The following is a 23,980-nucleotide window of genomic DNA, read 5'->3' on the forward strand; positions in this document are numbered from 1 at the left end:
TGAAATGTGCAAACAAGATGGGGTGGTTGCTTTCTGTTCTGCTAACTTACTTATCACCTTGGGGGATTATTGGACACATTTATAAAAGAGAGTTTATTTTAATTGAATCAATTATGTTATTGACTCTGCCCTTGAGATGTTCATTATGTAACTGGTTGTTAATTGTGTTCGTGAATCACAGCAATTGTCCCCAGCTGGCATTATTTGCACCCTACAATGGGAGAAGTCCATGCAGCACTTCTTCTGGGTTAAGGTTGTGAAATTCATTATATTCAGAGTCACCAACAATGCCACTTAAAATTTAAAACTTGAAACCAAAAACTGGCCACCTTAGAACAAATCAGGAGTCAAGGAATGCACGATTGCACTAAAAAGTCATCATAACCCTCAGTTGGTATTACAATCAACAGGAAGACAGCTAATTAGCAAAGATACAGTAGTTCTAATTGTTCACCTGAAATGCCATGGAATCAGAACTCTAAAACCATGCCCATTTATCTTTTAAGAACTGCAGATTAATCAAGGCAAAATATAATATTTTCAGAATCAGATTATAAAAAGGTGATCACAACCTTTTCCTCTTTAGCATGAAAATAGCTACAACTACCTAATCTCAACTGGGAGACAAGGTTGCAATCTAGGAGAAGTTTAGTTTAGGAGATACAGCACTGAAACAGGCCCTTCGGCCCACTGAGTCTGTGCCGACCATCAACCACCCATTTATACTAATCCCATATCCCTACCACATCCCCCCCTGTCCCTAAATTTCCCTACCACCTACCTATACTAGGGGCAATTTATAATGGCCAATTTACCTATCAACCTGCAAGTCTTTGGCATGCGAGAGGAAAGTGGAGCACCCGGAGGAAACCCACGCAGACAAAGGGAGAACTTGCAAACTCCACACAGGCAGTACCCAGAATTGAACCCGGGTCGCTGGAGCTGTGAGGCTATGGTGCTAACCACTGCGCCGCCCAGGCAGGTGAAAAGGAGAAAAAGGAAGAGAGTGAATTGCAGGCTCATAATTCCAATAGAAATGTCACAATATAAAATTCATTACAGAATTCCATTTATTATAGACCTTCCCAGGAAACTGATATATTTCATTTGATCACAAAAAAGATTGGCAGATACAATAAAACCACCATAGAGTACTACTGTATATTACTTTTAAGACAGCTCCGAAGCATTTGCTGAAAAGCTACAAAACATGGAGATAGGCATGCGAAACCCAGCAGTTTGTCATACAAACCCCTCAAGTGTCCAAGCTGGTAGCCCTTCCAGGTTCAAGCTGTTTCTCCACCTGTCTCTTCCATCAATGCCCAAGAATAGGGCGGCACAGTGGCTAGCACCGCAGCCTCACAGCTCCAGCGACCCGGGTTCAATTCTGGGTATTGCCTGTGTGGAGTTTGCAAGTTCTCCCTGTGTCTGCGTGGGTTTCCTCCGGGTGCTCTGGTTTCCCCCCACAAGCCAAAGACTTGCAGGTTGATAGGTGAATTGGCCATTATAAATTGCCACTTGTATAGGTAGGTGGTAGGGGAATATAGGGACAGGTGAGGATGTGGTAGGAATATGGGATTAGTGAAGGATTAGTATAAATGGGTGGTTAATTGTCAGCACAGACTCAGTGCTGTATCTCTAAATTGAAATAGCTTCCATTTCTCCAAATTGTACATAAGTGGTGGAGAGTCAGTCCCAATTTCTGTAAATTCCTGCCGCCTGATCCACACTCTGAACCACATCTTCCCATAGGTTTCAACTCTTTCTCCCCACTTGTCCTGTTGAATTCATAACCATAAAATGAAGGGGCAGGGAGACCAAAATTTGCACAAAAAAAATCCAACAGTTGATATGAAATTGAGGTAAAAGATGAAAATTGACAAGGGAAAATCTGTCAAGAGTAAAGCAACGTAAATCTAAAAGGCAAAGATTATAAAACTGATGAAAGGGATTTAAAAGTTAAAAATGAAAAATAAACAAAAGAAATGGTGGTTCTGATGGAATTGGCTTCAGTTCAAAAGGTGTTCCAACTGGTGTATATGAATATTGCCTCTATTCATTACAGGATGTTTGAATTACAATTATGACAAGCAATTCCAATATATTAGTACTCCCCTGCGATGTCACAAAAGTAAATGTCGCTGGCTTTGATGCAGACAAGCAACAAGATGTTTCTGTACCCAACTCATCCTATGTATTCAGATACTGGACAATGCAGAAGTGTTTTAAAAAAAAAACAAGTTCCAGATTCTAACATTTAATATAATTTAGAACACAAAAAATAGGAAAAAAACACTAAACTTGGACTTCCAATGGGCTCTGTTTTTAAACCGATTAACTCATCATTGTGCTCATTTATTCACTACTATATGTATATTAGTCTTATACTTGCATTGAGAAATGACATGGTTACAAAGTAAGAACCACATTAAGTTTATTCACAGGCTCAAAGCCTTGTTAGTTTAATGTCTAAGGAACACATTGGATCATTTACATGATTACAAATATCTTCCTTGACAATCACACTACTGGGACTGTACTATAAGACCCCCAAACAGTCAGAAGATAGAAAAGCAAATATGTAGGCAAATCTCTGAGAAGTACAAAAATAGGGCAGTAACAGTAGGGGATTTTAACTACCCCAATATTAACTGGGATAGTTTGTGTGTGAAAGGAATTGTAAGAGCAGAATTACTGAGATGCATTCAGGAAAACATTTTTGGCTAGTATGTAGCAAGTCCAACGAGAGATCAGAGTTTTGGACTGGTTTAGGAAATGAAGCTGGGCAGGTGCAAGGAGTGGCAGTAGGAGCATTTTGGTGGTAGTTATCATAGTTCAGTCAGTTTTAACAATTATGGAAAAGGATGAGGATAGAACAAGAGCTAGAGTTCTCAATTGGGGCAAGGCCAATTTTACTAATGAGGACTAATTGAGCAAAAGTGGACACAGGAAACAGCTACTTGAAGGTAAATCAGTATCAGAGCAGTGGGAGGCATTCAAAAGGGAGATTCAAGGGGTTCAGAGTAAACATGTTCCCACAAGGGAAAAAGAGTGGGATGGCCAAATCTAGAGCCCCATGGATATCAAGAAGCCTACAGGGTAAAATAAGGCAGAAAAGGAAAGCTGATGTCCAACACCAGAGAACTCAATACTACAGAAAGCGGAGAGGAATATAGAAAGTGGAGGGATGAAATCAAAAAGGAAATTGGGAAAGCAAAGAAAGGGCATGAAAATATATTGGCAAACAAAATCAAGGTGAACCCAAAGATGTTTTATCAATCCATTAAGAGTAGGAGGATAACTAAGGAAAGAGCTGGGCCCATAAAAAAACATAAAAGTAACCTCTGTGTAGGGGCTGAAGATGTTGGTATGGTTCTTCATGAATACTTTGCGACTGGCTTCACAAAATTGGGGGACGAATCAGATATTGTAGTTAAGGAAGAGGGTTATGAAGCATTGGATGTAATAAATATAGGGAGAGAGGAAGTATTAATGGGATTAGCATCCTTGAAATCACCAGGGCCAAATGAAATGTACCCCAGGCTGTTAAAAGAAGCTAGGGAGGAAATAGCGGAGGATCTGTCCATCATTTTCCAGTCCTCACTGGATACAGGTGTGGTGCCGGAGGATTGGAGGACTGCTAACGTTTTATCTTTTTAAACAAAGGGAATGAGGGTTAGACGGAATAATTACAAGCCAGTCAGTCTAACCTCAGTAGTGGGCAAATTGTTGGAATCAATTCTAGGAGACAGTCACTTAGAAGAGCACGGATTAACCAAGGATGGTCAGCATGGATTTATTAAGGGAAGATCGTGTCTGACTAACAATCGAATTTTTTTGAAGTAAAAAGGAGGATTGATGAGGGTAGTGCAGTTGATGTGATCTACATGGATTTTAGCAAGGCTTTTGACAAGGTCCCACATGGCAGCCTGGTTAAAACAAATCCCATGGGATTCAGGGAAATGTAGCAAGCTGGATATAAAATTGACTCAGTGGCACGAAACAAAAGGTAATTGTTGACGGGTGTTTTTGCGACTGGAAGGCTGTGTTCTGCAGGGTACTAGGTGCCCTGCTTTTGTGGTATATATTAATAATTTGGACATAAATGTACAAGGCATGATCAAGAAGTTTGCAGACAACACAAAAATTGGCCGTGTGGTTGATAGCGAGAATAGTTGTAGACTGCAGGAAGATATCGATGGACTGGTCAAGTGAGCAGAAAAGTAGCAAACGGAATTCAACCCGGAGAAGTGAGGTGATGCATTTAGGGAGGTCAAACAAGGCAAAGGAATACATGATTAATGAGAGAATACTGAGGGGTGTAGAGCAAGTGAGGGATCTTGGAGCGAATGTCCACAGATCCCTGAAGGTAGCAGGACAGGTCAACAAGGTAGTTAAGACGACATATGGAATCCTTACCTTTATCAGCCGACATATAGAATTTAAGAGCAGGGAGGTTCTGCTGGAACTGTATAAATCATTAATTAGGCCACAACTTGAGTACTGTGTGCAGTTTTGGTCACCTCATTCCAGAAAGGATGTAATTGCACTAGAGAGGGTAGAGGAAATTTACAAAGATGTTGCCAGGACTGGAAAAATGCAGCTATAAGGGAAGATTGGATAGGCTGGGGTTGTTCAGGAGGCTGAGGGGAGATTTGATTGAAATATACAAAATTGAGGGACCTGGATAGAGTGGATGTGAAGGGCCTATTTATCTTAGCAGAAGGGTCAGTGACTAGGGGGCATAGATTTCAAGTGATTGGTAGAAAGATTAGAGGGAAGATGAGGAAATATTTTTTCACCCAGAGGGTTGTCAGGGTCTGGAACTCATTGCCTGAAAGTAGGGAATGAAACTCTCAACTCATTTAAAAGGTATCTGGACATGCACCTCAAGTGCCATAACCCGCAAGACTGCGGACCAAATGCTGGAAGGTGGGATTAGGATGGGTGGCTCATTTTTCAGCTGGCGCAGACACAATGGGCCAAGTGGCCTCTTTCTGTGTCCTAATCTTTCTATGATTCTGTGATTTTCCATTTAAGACAACAGGACCAACCCCCTACAAAACTGCCAATGTAAAAATTAACTTGAATAATGAAAGCACATTAGGGAATGCTACACTACAGTCAACAGTAAAAAAAGTTAAAAGCTGACTTAAGTTTGACAGATTGATCCAAACAAAAACTAGAAAAACACTTCATACCCAGATATTATTAAAATAGCATATCAGATCATCAGAAATAACAGCAGTAGGCTATTTGGCCCCTCAAGCCTGCTCCGCCATTCAAGAAGATCATGGCTGATATCTGATTGTGGCCTTAACTCCATTTTCCTGCCTGTCCCCCCCATAACCCTCCACTCCCTTGTAGATCAATATCTAACTTAGTCTTGAATATATTCAATGACCCAGCATCCACTGCTCTCTTGGGGAAGAGAATTCCCTCTAAGAAATTTATGAAATGCAGGCAAAATGCTTCCTCTGTATCCAAACCAAGATGACCAGCAATGTTGCACTCCAACCGCTGGTCCATCTAACCAAACATTGTATTGCATTGTTAGGTTAGACACTATGGGCATGCATCAGTCATCACCTTCAAAACATTTCAATTTCAGTATCCTACAGTAACCGTCTCAGGTTTAGAACTGCTACAACAGATACTCCTGACTTCGCACCTATCAACTTAAATGATGTACATAATTTAAACATTGATTTAATTCCATCTGCCTTTTACTACATCTAGCTCCTGGTCATATACGACCTTAGCTGATGTATATTGTAGTACTCCGCAGGTTCATCTCAGTATTAATATAACAGCACTGAAATGTTAACACAAGAAGTTTTACTCAATACCTTCAGTACCAGAATATTTGGTTTCTGAAGCATGTCTGTTAAAATGTTACCACCCCATGGTAATGTAATACAATATAGTGTTACAAAGCATAATTACTGAGCCGTACAAAGGTTATGAATGGTATCGTGTCGATTTTAGCGGTGGGTATACTGTATAGAATATTTGTATAACTTTTTTTCTAGGGTAGTAGAGGCCTCCAACCTCTCACCAGAACATTTTGATTTGACTATATTTGATGCTTTTTCCACCATCCTGGAACAGACTTTTCAGAAATATACAACTTTATGTTTACTGCTTCATAAGAGCTTAACATAACACTTCAATGAATATTGGAAATTAAAAATTAACATTTGTTTCAGTTGTTCGGTTATATTGTTTCAAGCCCAGAAATTAGCGATAACAAATTATTACATTCAAATGATATTCCTTTGCCTACTATTTTAACACATTAATTATTCACCCACTAGTTCTGATAACAGAATTTTAGGCTAATAATTCATTAATAAAAATAGAATGTAAAGTAACTGCCACAGAATCGTACATCAGAATATTGCAGCCCGCATCATCCTGAGCATTTCATTTTTTGCATTGTGCTTTTGGAGCCTATACCAGTCCAATCTGGTTCACAACTTACCATGTTTGAGAGACAGATTACAATTTAATTGTAATCGGTGTATCATTACATCACCATTATTTTGCACCTTCATTAATATACAATGCTTCAAAATTAGGGTCTACGTAATTGAGCAATGCTCTATAGCATCACCTGAAAACAATTTTAAATTAGAGCCTTGCCTTCTGAAGAGACCGGTAAAGACAAAGACTACTAGAACAGGGCCAATCAAGGATAGTAGTGGGAAGTTGTGTGCGGAATCAGAGGAGATAGGGGAAGCGTTAAATGAATATTTTTCGTCAGTATTTACAGTAGAGAAAGAAAATGTTGCCGAGGAGAATACTGAGATTCAGGCTACTAGGCTAGATGGGATTGAGATTCACAAGGAGGAGGTGTTAGCAATTTTGGAAAGAGTGAAAATAGATAAGTCCCCTGGGCCAGATGGGATTTATCCTAGGATTCTCTGGGAAGCCAGGGAGGAGATTGCAGAGCCGTTGTTGTTGATCTTCAAGTCGTCATTGTCGACAGGAGTAGTGCCGGAGGACTGGAGGATAGCAAATGTTGTCCCCTTGTTCAAGAAGGGGAGTAGAGACAGCCCTGGTAATTATAGACCTGTGAGCCTTACTTCGGTTGTGGGTAAAATGTTGGAAAAGGTTATAAGAGACAGGATTTATAATCATCTTGAAAAGAATAAGTTCATTTGCGATAGTCAGCACGGTTTTGTGAAAGGTAGGTCGTGCCTCACAAACCTTATTGAGTTTTTCGAGAAGGTGACCAAACAGGTGGATGAGGGTAAAGCCGTGGATGTGGTGTATATGGATTTCAGTAAGGCGTTTGATAAGGTTCCCCACGGTAGGCTATTGCAGAAAATACGCAAGTATGGGGTTGAAGGTGATTTAGAGCTTTGGATCAGAAATTGGCTAGCTGAAAGAAGACAGAGGGTGGTGGTTGATGGCAAATGTTCATCCTGGAGTTTAGTTACTAGTGGTGTACCGCAAGGTTCTGTTTTGGGGCCACTGCTGTTTGTCATTTTTATAAACGACCTGGATGAGGGTGTAGAAGGGTGGGTTAGTAAATTTGCGGATGACACGAAGGTCGGTGGAGTTGTGGATAGTGTCGAAGGGTGTTGTAGGGTACAGAGGGACATAGATAGGCTGCAGAGCTGGGCTGAGAGATGGCAAATGGAGTTTAATGTGGAGAAGTGTGAGGTGATTCACTTTGGAAGGAGTAACAGCAATGCAGAGTACTGGGCTAATGGGAAGATTCTTGGTAGTGTAGATGAGCAGAGAGATCTTGGTATCCAGGTACATAAATCCCTGAAAGTTGCTACCCAGGTTAATAGGGCTGTTAAGAAGGCATATGGTGTGTTAGCCTTTATTAGTAGGGGGATCGAGTTTCAGAGCCACGGGGTCATGATGCAGCTGTACAAAACTCTGGTGAGGCCGCACCTGGAGTATTGCGTGCAGTTCTGGTCACCGCATTATAGGAAGGATGTCGAAGCTTTGGAAAGGGTGCAGAGGAGATTTACTAGGATGTTGCCTGGTATGGAAGGAAGGTCTTACGAGGAAAGGCTGAGGGACTTGGGGTTGTTTTCGTTAGAGAGAAGGAGGAGGAGAGGTGACTTAATAGAGACATACAAGATAATCAGAGGGTTAGATAGGGTGGATAGTGAGAGTCTTTTTCCTCGGATGAGGATGGCAAACACGAGGGGACATAGCTTTAAGTTGAGGGGTGAAAGATATAGGACAGATGTCAGAGGTAGTTTCTTTACGCAGAGAGTAGTAGGGGCGTGGAACGCCCTGCCTGCAACAGTAGTAGACTCGCCAACTTTAAGGGCATTTAAGTGGTCATTGGATAGACATATGGATGTAAATGGAATAGTGTAGGTCAGATGATCGGCGCAACATCGAGGGCCGAAGGGCCTGTACTGCGCTGTAATATTCTAATTCTAATTCTAATACTACTCAAGTAGGTGGAGGTATGCCAATTATGTATTAAGAACCATTCATAATTATCTTTATTACCTGCACTGGTACATTTATAATACTGACAAGGATGAAAAATCAAGAAAATATGGAACATGCATGAAGATTAAGCCTAGTATATGATCTGGTTTAGGTATGAAAATGGATAAAATTCAGCATGCAAATTTACAGGCAAAATCCATTTATGAGGAACAAACATCATGGTTAGTCCTCATTCAGACCTTAGCTTCCAAAAATACACCTCAGCTGGTAATTATGATTCAAATATATTTCCAATCTCTGCTATGCAAAATGGTGTGCAGAAGGTAGTGCAGATACTGAGCACTTTTCAATTGTGAGCAAAAAACCCCACAAAGTTCTCAACAGCAAGTTTGAGAACAGTGATGAAACGCAGGAAGCAGGTCATCTGCCTGTTAGAAAAGTGGAACTGTCAGTGACACTGCAGAACAGAAATACATTAAAAAGTACAAGTGATTGAACTGCTCTGTATTTCTAAATGTAATCAGATAGCTATCTATTCATCAGCAAGATCTACTTTTTTTTTTTAAAGTAGAAGACAAATCATTCCTGCCAACATCTTAAGGTGGATGACTGTTTAAAGGACTGATTGGGGTCCATTCCTTCCTGGTTAAAGCCAGAATTCAGTAATTTCTTTTGACTGAACATGCGACAGAGTAAAGCTGGTACATCCATACAGCAAGTGAACAACTAATTTAAAGAGTATTAATGAATATTAGTATAGAATCTTAAAGGGCTGTTAAATTTAGCAAAGACATTTAGGCCTGGTTTGTTACCAGTTTGCAAACCAATCATAACACAGCATGGTCTCCTCAAATAGGTTAAACTCACCAAGTGCTTTCACAATCCATCATATTTCTAACAGCACCAGGTTAAGTCACTGTCACCATTTTCTGGTTATACCCATCCAATTTAGGAGTAGTGGCATAAAATAAATGGTTCATATTTTATCACTTAAGTTTATTAGTTAAAAAATATACAACATTGGGAGCTAAAACATTAGCTCCAAGTTTACCAATATTTGTGAATTCCACTGCTTTCCAAGGCTGTAATATCAAACTGCAAGCTCAAAGCATACTTATTGAATGTGCTAAAAGTTTGGCACATAGCACATACTTCCTGTCAGTTTCTCACCTCCCCCTTCACATTGTTAACAGCACTATTGTTTCAAGACAGCACACATTACACAAGATCTGCTCCTATATTAGACAATTTCCACTGGTTGGGGATTGAGTGACAAGGGATCAGTAAGACTGTCCTAGAAATATGGGAAAAGAGATATTAAGACAAACTTTAGAGTTGGAGGATCATGAAACACTTTTCCAGAGGCAGGTGTTGATGCAGAGACCATTGCATCTTTGAAGCAAAAGATTGATAAATATTTGAAGCAGATGATATAGTGCCTTTGCTGAAAAATTAGGGCAGCAGGGATTAATTTGGTGTTTGGACAAAGCCAGCAGAGCAGATAAGATGGGTTGAATGGCCTCTTTCTGGTAATACATACCAAAACTTATTCAGTCAACTTGGAGCCACCAAAACATGAATGGTGAGGAGAAATGGAACTATGATCTGAAAGAGAATCACTACATTGCTAGCTAGATACCCCGATTACAAAGCAGTGTTTTGAGCAGGTTAAGAGGAAAAGTAAAACATATCAAAATGTATACTGCTGCTTTCTCGCTATAAACCCAGGATCCGCCTGTAATTGAATCTTATTTGCAAATCGTTACAGCAAAAATATGCACGAATATGGCCGGCTACCCAGTATGCTACAAGCTGCTTCCCTCTGCAGCTGTAAAAGGAAAAAAGACTAACACACGAGCTCAATAACCATAATACCCCATACGGCATTTGTAAAGTGGGGCAAAGCTCGTGCTCGTTACTCCAATGTACAACAAAAGCAAGTTTGTTTTGCCCTTCCGTGTTGATCGATTGATGAAACTTGTGCAAAGGTAACTTCCGAGCTCCGATTGAGGGAGATGGAAAAATGAATTAGAGACAGCAAATCGCCAATATCACATTTCCTTGTCACTGTAAAAGCTACGCAGCTGAACAGCCAAGACACCGCCCTACCCGTGAGGGCGGCCAGGAAATGGGCTCAGCGATACACACGAGGTTTCTTTCCAGTGCAGGTTAAAGAAAGCAAAAAAAAAAATACAATTAATTTGAACTACATTCGTGCCACTTCGATTTTTTTTTTAAAAAGAATTGCTAATTGAATCGGTGTTTAATTAGAATACAGTTAATAATACCCGGAGGACTGGTATCCGTCCTAATTATTATCTAATCCGAACGCCGCCAAGGTAATTACTCATTTCACACCTTTATTCAAAAAATTCCTGCAAACCAGGAAGTGACCCGCCATATTCCTGCTTCATCTCCATTACAGAAAAACTCTACACCGTGCAGGTCATCTTTCAGGCTCATTCCCCAAGCTCCCTCCCCAATCCCCAGACATTTAGCTGAATTTAAAATCATTTTATTCCCCCCATCCTTGTTTTTTTTACTGGGGTGCAGATTTCATTGAGGTAACAAGGCGCCGCGCGCTCCGGGGGGGGGGGGGGGGAGGGGGGTGCCGCGCGCTCCCGGGCGCTCCCGGGCTCCGAGGATGGGGGGTGGTAAAGGGCCGCGCGCGCCAGTTCTCCCGGGGGGGGGGAGGGGGGGAACGCCGCGCACGTCCGGGTGGCGACAAGTCCAGGTGGGGGAAAAGTCCGCGCGCGCTCCCTGTCTCCTGGGGGGGGGGGTTAAGGCGCCGTGTGTTTCCGGGTGGGGGTAAGTCTTCGCGCGCTCCAGAGCTGCGGGAACTAACAGCCGAGGGCCGCACGAGCCCCCGGACACACACTATTAACGGTCACCGCATCTCCACAAACACATTCCCACCCCCACCCCCACCCTCACCCTCCGGCGACCAACCCCACATATTGTCACCAAAATGAGTTCCTCCCCTTTCCTCTCCTTACCGTGCTCAATATAACAACCGTTAGAAAACGAATCTCCACCTCACACCAGTGCTCCACCAACACCCAAATGAGCGCAACTGCCCGACACTGCCTGGGAGGGGGCGGTGCCTCGGACCCGACGCTGCCTGGGAGGGGGCGGTGCCTCGGACCCGACGCTGCCTGGGAGGGGGCGGTGCCTCGGACCCGACGCTGCCTGGGAGGGGCAGGGGCGGGGCCTCGGACTCGACGCTGCCTGGGAGGGGGCGGGGCCTGAGACCCGACTGCCTCGGAGGGGGCGGTGCCTCGGACTCGACGCTGCCTGGGAGGGGGCGGTGCCTCGGACCTGACTGCCTGTGAGGGGGCGGGGCCTCGTACCCGATATCTCCGGTCAGGGTGGGGAATTCCGACCGGGCGTGGCAGCACCTAGTGGTAGCTTCCGAGTAACACGTCAGGTGCGGCTTGCAGGGACTGGGCCTTGCTTTGTCTTCTCCAAATTTAGAACCTTTGTACCTGTTTTATTTTTGTCCTTTTGCATGTTTATGCTAAAACTCTTATGGTCACTAGCTCCAAAATGGTCATCCAGTTGCTCAGCTTCATTTCCTAAGACTAAATCTATAATTGCACCCCCTCTCGTTGGGCTTGTTATGTGCTGGCTAAAAACGTTCTTTTGAATGCAGTTGAAGAATTTTGTCACCTCTGTGCCCTTCACACTGTATTCCAATTGATATTGGGGGTAGTTGAAATCCCCAATTATTATTGTCCTAAAGTTTTTGCACTCAGAAATATGCCTATATATTTGTTCTTCTATCTCCTTCTCAGTCTAGAGTACATTCCTAATAGTGTGGCTGCCCCTTTTTTATTTCTGAGTTCCACCCATATGGCCTTGTTTTATGATTCATTTAACATACCATTCCTCCTCAAAGCTGTTGATTCATTAACTAATAATGTTACACCCACTCCTTTTTTTATCTCCATCTCTATCACGCCTGAAAACTCTATATCCAGGGATGTTGAGCTGCCATTTTTGCCCCTCTTTAAGCCAAGTTTCCGTTATAGCAACAATATCGTGTTGCCATGTGTCCATCTGTGCCCTCAACTCATCAGCTTTATTTACTATACTCCTTACCTTTAAATAAATTCCCTTTAACACTGCCAAATTCCTGTGTTGCATACTTCTTAACCTTTGCTTCTTCTGCCTTTCAGAGTCACGTGCTAATTTTGCCCCCAGGATGATCACCGGGCAATGGGAAGGCGATGGGTCCTCCGCTCCACCGACCCCACCCCCATCCCCGCCACCTATTACGACACTCCATGTCCCCCTGCCTCCAAACCCGCCTCGGGGGGCCTGTAAAATCCCAGCCCAAGTGTTCCTTTAGGGTAATATTGATAAGGGATGGTCAAATCCATCTAAAAAGGTACCAAGATAAGTAGCAAGCCAAAATGATCTGCAGGAACTAACAACCTAACAAAGGTAGGGAGGAATGAAGAGAGAAGGGGATAATGGAAGGCTGAGAAGAACACAAAAAATTCCACTCCCCTTTACTGTTCAGGCATCTTTTATTAAAAAGTATGCCTTTCGAAAGGGACTTAGATAAGCATCAGAAGGGAAAAGAAATTTCAGGGTTCTGGGTAAAGGGCAAGGGAGTGGGACTAGCTAAATTGCTCTTGCAGAGAGCCGGCATGGACTCAAAAGGCTGAACAGCCTGCTTCTATGCTGTACAATTCTATGTAATAAAAACTAGAAATGCTGGAAATACTCAGCAAGTCTGGCAGCATCTGTGGAGAGAGAAGCAGAGTTAACGTTTCAGGTCAGTGACCCTTCTTCAGAACTGGCAAATATTAGAAATGTAAAAGATTATAAGCAAGTAAAGCGGGGGTGGAGCAAGAGATAACAAAGGAGAAGCTGCAGATAGGACAAGGTCACAGAATAGCTGACCAGAAGGTTATGGAGCAAAGGCAAACAATATGTCAATGGTGAGTTGAAAGACAAAGCATTAGTACAGATAGGGTGTTAACGGACTGGAAATTGAACAGCCGCAAGTACAAACATGAAAAAAAACAGTGGGTAAGCAAACTGAACAAACTAAGATGAAATAAAATAAAATAAAAATGATTCTATGTATCTATTTATGGAAGTTCTTAAAGGGCTGGATTAGACCAGACTGTAAGGACAACACTGTCCATTCAGTTCCATCACTCCGCAGGTCGCATAACATATCACTTGTAGCTTTCCCAATTCACAGAAAGCCACAGCCGAATTGAACAAGCTATTAACCCCCGAATGAGGCGAACCCAAACCAGGTATCTTTAGACATCAACAAATTAACTGTTTATTAGAAAAAACTAAAATATTAAACACTACTAAGATAAAACAACAGTTAAAAATAGAAGTAACAACAAAGTCCTTGCAGATTTACGCTTCCTGACGAATAGTCCTCTGATTCAAAGTCCACTCGCAATCTTCCAAGGTCCCATGAGGAATTTGGGAATCCAGTCCAACATCCAAAGCTTCAAACTCCTCTTCCTTCCAGCGATGACCACAGCAGATCAACAACTCACAACTACTTTCAAAAGAATTAATCTGGCTTAACTTTTAGAATTTTACGGGGTAAAAATAATCAGTCTAAATTCAATTCCTTCAGTTTAAATTAACTGAGAGATATCTTCAGTTCATGCTGGCCCAGCCTTGTCAGTGTCTGTCTCTCAACTGTCTCTGCCAAAAGCCAGTTATTTATCAGCTAGATTCAAAGTTAAATGGCAACATTGTATATCCTGCTCTCTGTCTCTGAAAGGTTGTATCTAGGGCAACCAAGATGCACCTTCACTTGGTCTCTGGAGCTAGCTTTTTCTCCCTCTCTGTATGGTTGTATCCAGGGCAATCCAGATGCACTTTCACTTGGTAACTTCTGAGGCTGCCTTAAAGCAGTACTGAACCTTTGCTGTCTTAAAGACACACCGCATATTTCCCAAAAAAAAACAGTATCATGACACCTCCGCCCTGGCGAAATTAAACGCCATTCCCGAAATGCGTTTCATTACAATGAAAAATATGGAAATTGAGAAAACGCTATCTTTTATTTTCCTTTTTAGATTTAGGGATAGGGAACTCCATGAAGGCTTGCACCTTTTCCGTTTTTGGCAATACCTGACCTTGCCCCACTATGTGTCCGAGGTGCCTTTCCAAATTCACTTTTTTCCAAATTTACCACTAATTCCGTGGCTTGTAACTTTTTAAACAAAAGTTTAATTGGTTTAAGAATTCCTCCCAAGTGTTACTGTATATTAGTACATCATCATGATATACTACAGTTGGGAACACTGGCTGCCACCTGATTCATTAATCTTTGAAAAGTTGCTGGGGCATTTTTTAGATGAATGGCATCACCCGGCACTGATAAAGACCGTCAGGTGTTACAAAAACTGATATCTCTTTGGCCCGAGGACTCAAAGGAACTTGCCAGTATCTCTTTAACAAGTCGATCTTGGTAAGAAACCCAGCGCTGCCTACCTACTCTGTTGATGCAGTCTTCTAAATGCGGAATTGGGTAGGAGTCTGCCTTCATTACAGCATTGACTTTTCTATAATCTATACAAAATCGGGTTGACCCGTCAGGTTTAGGTACTAGAACTACTGGCACACTCCAGCTACTCTGACTAGATTCAATCAAACTGTTTTCCAGCATGTACTGGATCTCTGCTTTCACTTGGGCCTGTCTGTCTGGACTCAAGCGGTAAGGATGTTGTTTTAAAGGAACGGTTCCCCCTGTATGATGTGGGAGCTGGCTGTCCCCATTGTGAACAGCAGTGACCACATCTGCAGCAAGTGTTGGTTGCTGGAAGAACTCCGGCTCAGAGTTGATGATCTGGAATCTGAGCTTCAAACACTGCGGCACATCCGGGAGGGGGAGAGTTACCTGGACGTTTTGTTTCAGGAGGCAGTCACAACTTGGTAGATTAAGTAATTCAAATTCAGTTAGTGATCAGGGACAACAGGGTCTGATTGCAAGTGAGGCAGGTAGGGGGATCCTGAGTTCAGGAGTGGAGGAGCCTCAGCCTTTGACCTTATTCAACAGGTACGAGATACTTGCTCCCTGTGTGGATGAGGAAAAGGGCTGCCAGGAGGATGAGCCAACTGACCATGGCACCATGGTGCAGAAGGCCATTCAAGAGGGGGGAGCAAAAAGACAAGTGGTAGTTATAGGAGATTCTATAATTAGGGGGATAGATAGTATCCTTTGCAAGCTGAATCGGGAGTCCCGCATGGTGTGTTGCCTGCCCGGTGCCAGGGTGCAGGACATCTCTGACCAGCTTGAAAGGATATTGGAGCGGGAGGGGGAGGATCCAGTTGTTGTGGTCCACGTTGGGACTAACAACATAGGCAAGGCTAGGATGGAGGACCTGTTTGGGGATTATAAAGCACTAGGAGCGAAATTAAGGAACAGGTCCTCGAGGGTCATAATCTCCGGATTACTGCCCAAGCCATGTGCAAATTGGCTTAGGGATAAGAATATTAGGGAGTGGTGTGGGAAAGAGGGGTTTCATTTCATGGGGCACTGGCATCAGTTTTGGAACTGGGGGGATCTGTACCGATGGGACGGTCTCCACCTGAACCAATCTGGAACCAGTGTTCTAGCGAAACGGATAAATAGGGTGGTCTCTAGGACTTTAAACTAGTGACTCAGGGGGAAGGGAGAGGGATAACAACAGGGAGTATGATGATAAATAAAAAGGTAAGCAGCAGGCTAACGTGTGCAGGAGGGTTTAAGTTCAAGGCAGACTATGAAAGACGCAGAAAGGAAGGTTAACTCAGGATTTATTATTAGAGATGTTGGAAATCATGAGGGTAAGAAAGCTAGCATAAAGGCACTTTACCTGAATGCTCGTAGCATTCGTAACAAGGTTGACGAGTTAACGGCACAAATCATCGCGAATAAATATGATTGGGTAGCCATTACGGAGACATGGTTACAGGTTGGTCACGACTGGGAGTTAAATATCCAGGGGTACCAGACTATTCGGAAGGACAGACAGGAAGGTAAGGGAGGTGGTGTAGCTCTGATACTCAAGGACGACATCAGGGCGGTGCTGAGAGATGATATAGGTTCGATGGAGAATGAGGTTGAATCCATTTGGGTGGAAATTAGAAACTCTAAAAAGAAAAAGTCATTGATAGGCGTAGTCTATAGGCCACCAAATAATAACATCACATTGGGGCGGGCAATAAACAAAGAAATAACTAATGCCTGTAAAAATGGTACGGCAATTATCATGGGGGATTTTAATCTACATGTAGATTGGTCGAACCAGCTCAGTCAGGGTAGCCTTGAGGAGGAATACGTTGAGTGTATCCGTGATAGTTTTCTTGAACAGTATGTAATGGAACCGATGAGGGAGCAAGCTATCCTAGATCTAGTCCTGTGTAATGAGACAGGAATAATTAATGACCTCATAGTTAGGGATCCTCTTGGAAGGAGTGATCACAATATGGTTGAATTTAGAATACAGATGGAGAGTGTGAAGATAAAATCCAATACCAGGGTCCTGTGCTTGAACAAGGGGGACTACAATAGAATGAGGGAGGACTTGGCTAAAGTGGACTGGAAACAAAGATTTTACGGTGGGACAGTTGACGAGCAGTGGAGGACTTTCAAAGCAATTTTTCAAAGTGCTCAGCAAAAGTATATTCCAGTGAAAAGGAAGGACTGGAAGAAAAGGGGTAATCTGCCATGGGGGTCTAAGGAAATAAGGGAGGCTATCAAATTGAAAGAGAAGGCATACAAAGTGGCCAAAGGCAGCATGAAACTAGAAGATTGGGAAAACTTTAAAGGTCAACAGAAAGCTACAAAAAGAGCTATAAAGAAAAGTAAGATAGAACATGAGAAAAAACTAGCACAGAATATAAAGACAGATAGCAAAAGTTTCTATAGATATATAAAACGAAAAAGAGTGGCTAAAGTAAACGTTGGTCCTTTAGAGGATGAGAAGGGGAATTTAGTTATGGGATATGATGAAATGGCCGAGGCATTGAACAGGTATTTTGTATCGGTCTTCACAGTGGAGGACATTAATAACATGCCAGTAATTGACAAAGAGACGAACGTAGGTGAGGACCTGGAAACAATCATTATTACGGAAGAGGTAGTGTTGGGCAAGCTAATGGAGCTAAGGATTGATGAGTCTCCTGGCCCTGATGGAATGCATCCCAGGGTACTAAAAGAGATGGCGGGAGAAATAGCAGGTGCACTGACGGTAATTTTCCAAAATTCGCTGGACTCTGGGGTAGTCCCAGCTGATTGGAAAACAGCAGATGTGATGCCACTGTTTAAAAAGGGAGGTAGACAAAAGATGGGGAATTATAGACCGGTTAGCTTAACCTCTGTAGTGGGGAAGATGCTTGAGTCTATTATCAAGGAAGAAATAGCAGGGCATCTCGATAGAAATTGTCCCGTTGGGCAGACGCAGCATGGGTTCATGAAGGGCAGGTCATGCTTGTCAAATCTTTTGGAATTCTATGATGTCATTACGAGCAAGGTGGACAATGGGGACCCAGTGGATGTGGTGTACCTAGATTTCTAAAAGGCCTTCGACAAGGTGCCGCACAAGAGGCTGCTGCATAAGATAAGGAGGCATGGCATTAGGGGTAAAGTATTAGCATGGATAGAGGATTGGTTGACTAACAGGAAGCAGAGAGTGGGGATAAATGAGTGCTATTCTGGGTGGCAATCAGTCACTAGTGGTGTGCCTCAGGGATCGGTGTTGGGACCGCAATTATTTACAATTTATATAGATGATTTGGAGTTCAGGACTGCGTATAGGGTGTCAAAGTTTGCAGATGACACTAAGATGAGTGGCAGAGCAAAATGTGCAGATGACTGTGAAACTTTGCAGAGGAACATAGATACATTGAGTGAGTGGGCAAAGATCTGGCAGATGGAATACAATGTTAATAAATGTGACGTCATTCATTTCGGTAGGAGTAACAGTAAAAAGGATTATTACTTGAATGGTAAAAAGTTGCAGCATGCTGCTATGCAGAGGGACCTAGGTGTCCTTGTGCATGAATCGCAGAAGGTTGATCTGCAGGTACAGCAAGTAATTAGGAAGGCAAATGGAATTTTGTCCTTCATTGCTAAAGGGATTGAGTTTAAAAGCAGAGAGGTTATGTTGCAGCTGTATAAGGTACTGGTGAGGCCGCAACTGGAGTACTATGTGCAGTTTTGGTCTCCTTACTTGAGAAAGGATATACTGGCACTGGAGAGGGTGCAGAGGAGGTTCACAAGGTTGATTCCGGAGTTGAGGGGGTTGGTTTATGAGGAGAGACTGAGTAGATTGGGATTATATTCATTGGAGTTCAGACGAATGAGGGGGGATCTTATAGAAACATATAAAATCATGAAGGGAATAGATAAGATACAAGTAGAGAGGATGTTTCCACTGGCAGGTGAAGCTAGGACAAGAGGGCATAGCCTCAAGATTAGAGGGAGCAGATTTAGGACTGAATTAAGAAGGAACTTCTTCACCCAGAGGGTTGTTAATCTATGGAATTCCTTGCCCAGTGAAGTAGTTGACGCTTCTTCAGTAAACATCTTTAAAGCTAAGGTAGATATCTTTTTGAACAATAAAGGAATTAAGGGATACGGTGGGAGCGCGGGTAAGTGAATCTGAGTCCACGAAAAGATCAGCCATGATCTTATTGAATGGCGGAGCAGGCTCGAGGGGCCAGACGGCCTACTCCTGCTCCTAGTTTTTATGATCTTATGATCTATATCCACATCATGTTAAGGTTGTACATCCTGGCTTATCCCTAGAAACTCTTTTAAACGTTGTGAAAAGCCTGGTTAGGTCTTCACGTTGTTTTGCATCTAAGTGCAAAAGCATATTGTTTCATTTTCCTAGCCATTCGGTATTTGCTAAACTGATAGTTGGAGGTTCAATCTGAGCATTTCCTAGGCCTGCTTCTGCCTCATCCTCACTGTCCTTTTCCTTCTCAACAGTCCTGATTACCTGACATACCTGTACAGGCTTATCCTCCTCCCTGCAGTCATATTGCTTTAGCGTATTGATGTGACAGAACTGGTTCTTTGTCCGGCAATCAGGGGTGTCAATCAAGTAATCTACCTTACCCACTCTTTTGATCACTCTATGTGGGCCACTGAACCGTGCTTTTAGTGGTTCATTCCCTGGTTGAAAATCACGGGCTTTTGCATTCTTGTCTGCCCATTTTTTCATATTGGCTTGGGATACTTTATGTGTTCCTGAGCCACATCACAAGCTTTCATGAGCCTTTCCCAGAACACAGTGTAGTATTGAAGATTCTGGAAAATGCTCACGAAAGCGAGAGGTTTTATATCCTGGAGCAGCATCAGTGTTGGCAGTGTACCCATGCAGTGTCAAGGTTGGTGAAGGGAATGTGGTGGATGTTGTTTATATGGATTTTAAGAAAGCATTTGATAAGATACCACATAAAAGGCTGGTTAATAAAATTGAGGCTCATGGAATAGGAGGATCAGTGTCCAATTGGATAAAAAAATTGGCTTAAGGGCAGAAAACAGCGAGTCGTAGTAAATGGCTGCTTTTCAGACTGGAGGATGGTAGACAGTTGTGTTCCCCAAGGGTCAGTGCTGGGCCATTTTTTTTTTGCTATATATAAATGACTTGGATCTTGGAATATAAAGTAGAATCTCAATATTTGCTGATAACACCAAACTTGGAGGTGTGGCAAACTGAGGATGGTATGAACCGCCTGCAGCAGGACATAGATAGGCTAGCGGAGTGGACAGAGAGGTGGCAGATGGAATTTAATACTGACAAGTGTGAAGTGATGCATTTTGGCAGAAGGAATAGGGAGAGGCAATATATACTTAATGGCACAGTTCCAACGAGTGTGCAGGAACAGAGAAACCTGGGGGTGCATGTGCACAGATCTTTGAAGGTGGCAGGTGATATTGAGAGTGTTTAGTAAAGCATGTGGGATTTTGGCCATCATAAATAGAGGCATCGAGTACAAAAGCAGGGAAGTTATGCTGAACCTTTATAAAGCTCTGGTTAGGTCCCAACTAGAGTATTGCGTCCAGTTCTGGTCACTACACTTCAGGAAAGATGTGAGGGTCCTTGAGAGGGTGCAGAGGAGATTTACCAGAATGGTTCCAGGGATGGATAATTTTTGTTACAAGGTTAGGTTGGAAAAGCTGGGGTTGTTCTCCTTAGAACAAAGGAGATTGAAGGGAGATTTAATAGATGGGTACAAGATTATGACAGGCTTAGATAAGTTAGACAAGGAAAAACTGTTCCTATTAACAAATGGTACAAGGACTAGGAAACATAGATTGAAGGTTTTGGGCAAAAGATGCAGGGGGTATATGAGGAAGCACTTTTTTACACAGCGGGTGGTAATGATATGGAACTCGCTGTCCACAAGGAAATAATCAGTGGCTTTAAGAGGAAGTTAGATGGCCACCAGAGAGAAATAGACTTGGAGGGCTACAGGGATCAAGCCGGAGAGTGGGACTGACTGCATAGCTCCGTGGAGAGCCAGCATGGACTTGATGGCCCGAATGAGCTCCTCCTGTGCCGTAAGTGACCCTATGACCCTACTCTACTTATGAAAAAGAGGTTGGCCTTGAAAGTTCTAGGGGAGCTGCCCTCTTTTGTTCCAGTGGTTGGACATCCCTCCCTCATCTGCCACTGGGACAGGAAATTCAACCCTGGGCGTGGACGGGCTATCACATCCAAACCCAATTCTGACCTTACCTAACGTCTGCACTTTTCAATGGAGGGTGACTGCCCACTCCCTAACCTGAGACCAACTGTTGTCTGGGATCACAGCAGCGAGTTAAGAATAAAGCCTTGTGATCTATGGCCATGTTAAAAGTTACCCCTTTGACTAAATTGGTCATCTGTCCTAATATCTCCTTGCATGGCTCGGTATCAAATATTGTCAGATAACGCTCCTGTGAACTATCTTACATTTTTTCCTACGTTAAAGGCACTATATAATTCCATTTTGTTGTTGTTGTAAGGATTAACAGAGCACCAACTAATCTATGTAACCAACAACCCATCAACTACCTTCCTGTTGCTATTTATCTATGATCAGATTATTTCCACATTCCAGGACTACTCAGTTCCATTTTCTAAATTGATTTTGTTAAATTGGAAAATTATTGAAAGTTTTATGCTCTACATGTTAAAACCAATACCACACACACAGTACAATAGAGAACATAAAATATCATACGGCTCAAGACCGTTAGGGCCAATACCCATATTAAATAAAATTGGAGTGCAACCTGGTTTTAAAGTTGCATAATCCAGTAACTCTCCACTGAAAAACACAATTCTGTGAATCAACAAGGTGCCCCCCCTGTCACTGTTGAGTTCTGATCAGGTCATTGACCTGAAATGTTAACTCTGTTTCTCTCTCCACAGATACTGCCTGACCTTCTGAGTATTTCCAGCATTTTATCATATCACAGTTTTAATGGGTTTAGTGAGAAAGATTTATCTGTACAACAGTTAAAAATCTATCTTAGATAAAGGCCCAAACTGGGAGATATATACCGTCTTACTAGGATCAATTGCCTCCATTGTAAAGGGTTTGTGATTTCCAGTTTCACGGTCCTGCGCACGGAGTCTTTTGTTTCCTCCTACTGTTCACCCTCCCAACTGCCCCTCAGAGTGCTCTACAGTCAGTCAGTGTCATCCTTGAATCTAACACCAGGGAGGCAACACACCATCCTGGATTCATGTCTGTGGCCACAGAAATGCCCGTCTGTTCCTCTAACAATATGGGATTCTACAGTTAGGGGAACTGACGGGTGTTTCTGCGGCCACTGATGTGAAACCAGGATGATATGTTGCCTCTCTGGTGCCAGCTTCAAGGTTGTCACTGAACGGCTGCAGAAAACTTTGAGGGGAGAGGGTGAACAGCCAGAGGTCATGGTCCATATTGGTACCAACGACATAGCTCAAAAAAGGGATGAGGACCTGCAGACAGAGTTTAGGGAGCTAGGAAAGAAATTACAGATGAGGACCTCAAAGGTAGTAATCTCTGGATTGCTCCCGATGCCACGCGCAACTGAGTATAGAAATAGGGGGATAGAGCAGATGACTGTGTGGCTGGAGAGATGGTGCAGGAGGGAAGGTTTAGATTCCTGGGACATTGGGACCAGTTCTGGGGGAGCTTGGACCTGTACAGACTGGATGGGTTGCACCTCAACAAGGCTGTAACCAATGTCCTCTCCAGACAGTTTGCAAGTACTGTGGGGGAAGGTTTGAACTAACTTGGCAAAGGGATGGGAACCAGGATGTAGCATCAGGAAGAATAAACAAGGTGCATGAAGGATTGGTAGAGGCAAGTAACAGTTAGGCATTAAGGGGGGTCAGACTAAGAGTAAGATCTAATTCAGATTTACAGTGCAAGTACGTAAATGCATGGAGTGTGGTAAATAAGGTTGGTGAACTGCAGACACAAATAGCCACATGGGAATATGATGTCATGGCGGTAATGGAGATCTGACTCAAAAAGGGGCAGGACTGTGTACTAAATATCACGAAGTACAAGTTGTTAAAGAAAGATAGGGAAGGAAAGAAAGGAGGAGGGGTGGAAGTATTTATTAAGGAGAATATTACAGTATTGGAGGAGAGGATGTCCTGAGGCAATCAAGGACAGAATCTATTTGGTTAGAGTTAAGAAACAATAGAGGTGCCATTACACTACTGGGTGTGTTCTATAGACCACCAACTAGCGGGAATGATATAGAGGAGCAAATTTTCAGGGAAATTACAGAGAGGTGCAAAACTATAGAATAGTGATGATGGGGGACTTTAATTATCCTAATATAAACTGGGATAGCACCAGGGTAAAGGACAGAGAGGGAGTAGAGTTTCTGAAGTGTGTTCAGGAGAATTTTCTTGATCAGTACATTTCTGATGCAACAATGAAGGAGGCATTGCTGGATCTGATTCTGAAGAATAAGGTGGGTCAATTGGACCAAGTGTCAGCAGCAGAACATTTAGGGGACAGCGATCATAGTATCATAAGGTTTAGGTTAGCTTAGGAAAAGGACAAGGAGAAATTTAGAGTAAAAATACCGAATTGGAGGAGGGCCAATTTCAGTGGGGTGAGAACAGATTGGTCCCTGGTAAACTGGAATCAAAGATTGGCAGGTAAAACTGTAATTGAATAATGCGCTGTCTTTAAAGAGGAGATGGTTCACGTACAGTTATGATGAATCTTTATGAATGACTGGTCCAGCCTTAACTGGAGTATTGTGTCCAATTCTGGGCACCACACTTTAAGAAGGATGTGAAGGCATTAGGATGCAGAAAAGATTTAAGAGAATGGTTCCAGCAATGAGGGACTTCAGTTACGTGGATTGATTAGAGAAGCTGGCGCTGTTCTCCTTAAAGAGAAGGTTGAGAGGAGATTTGATAGAGCTGTTCAAAATCATTAGGGGTCCAGATAGAGTAGATAAAGAAAAACTGTTCCAATTGGCAGAGGGATCAACAACCAGAGGACACCGATTTAAGGTGATTGGAAACAGAACCAACAGCGACATGAGAAAAAATTTTTT

At 42.8% G+C, this 23,980-nt stretch overlaps 1 protein-coding gene across 1 annotated transcript in view; it reads right to left on the bottom strand.

The window, feature by feature from the left end:
- Window positions 1-11,536, bottom strand: part of arhgdia (Rho GDP dissociation inhibitor (GDI) alpha) — a 62,458-nt gene extending 50,922 nt beyond the window's left edge. Inside the window, exon 1 of the mRNA XM_068058451.1 lies at window positions 11,427-11,536. The gene's annotated coding sequence lies outside the window, so the exon portion shown is untranslated. The remainder of the gene's footprint in view (window positions 1-11,426) is intronic.
- Window positions 11,537-23,980: the final 12,444 nt, after the last annotated feature.

This window comes from Heterodontus francisci, chromosome 26, assembly GCF_036365525.1.
Source record: "Heterodontus francisci isolate sHetFra1 chromosome 26, sHetFra1.hap1, whole genome shotgun sequence".
In the NCBI taxonomy this organism is placed as follows: domain Eukaryota; kingdom Metazoa; phylum Chordata; class Chondrichthyes; order Heterodontiformes; family Heterodontidae; genus Heterodontus; species Heterodontus francisci.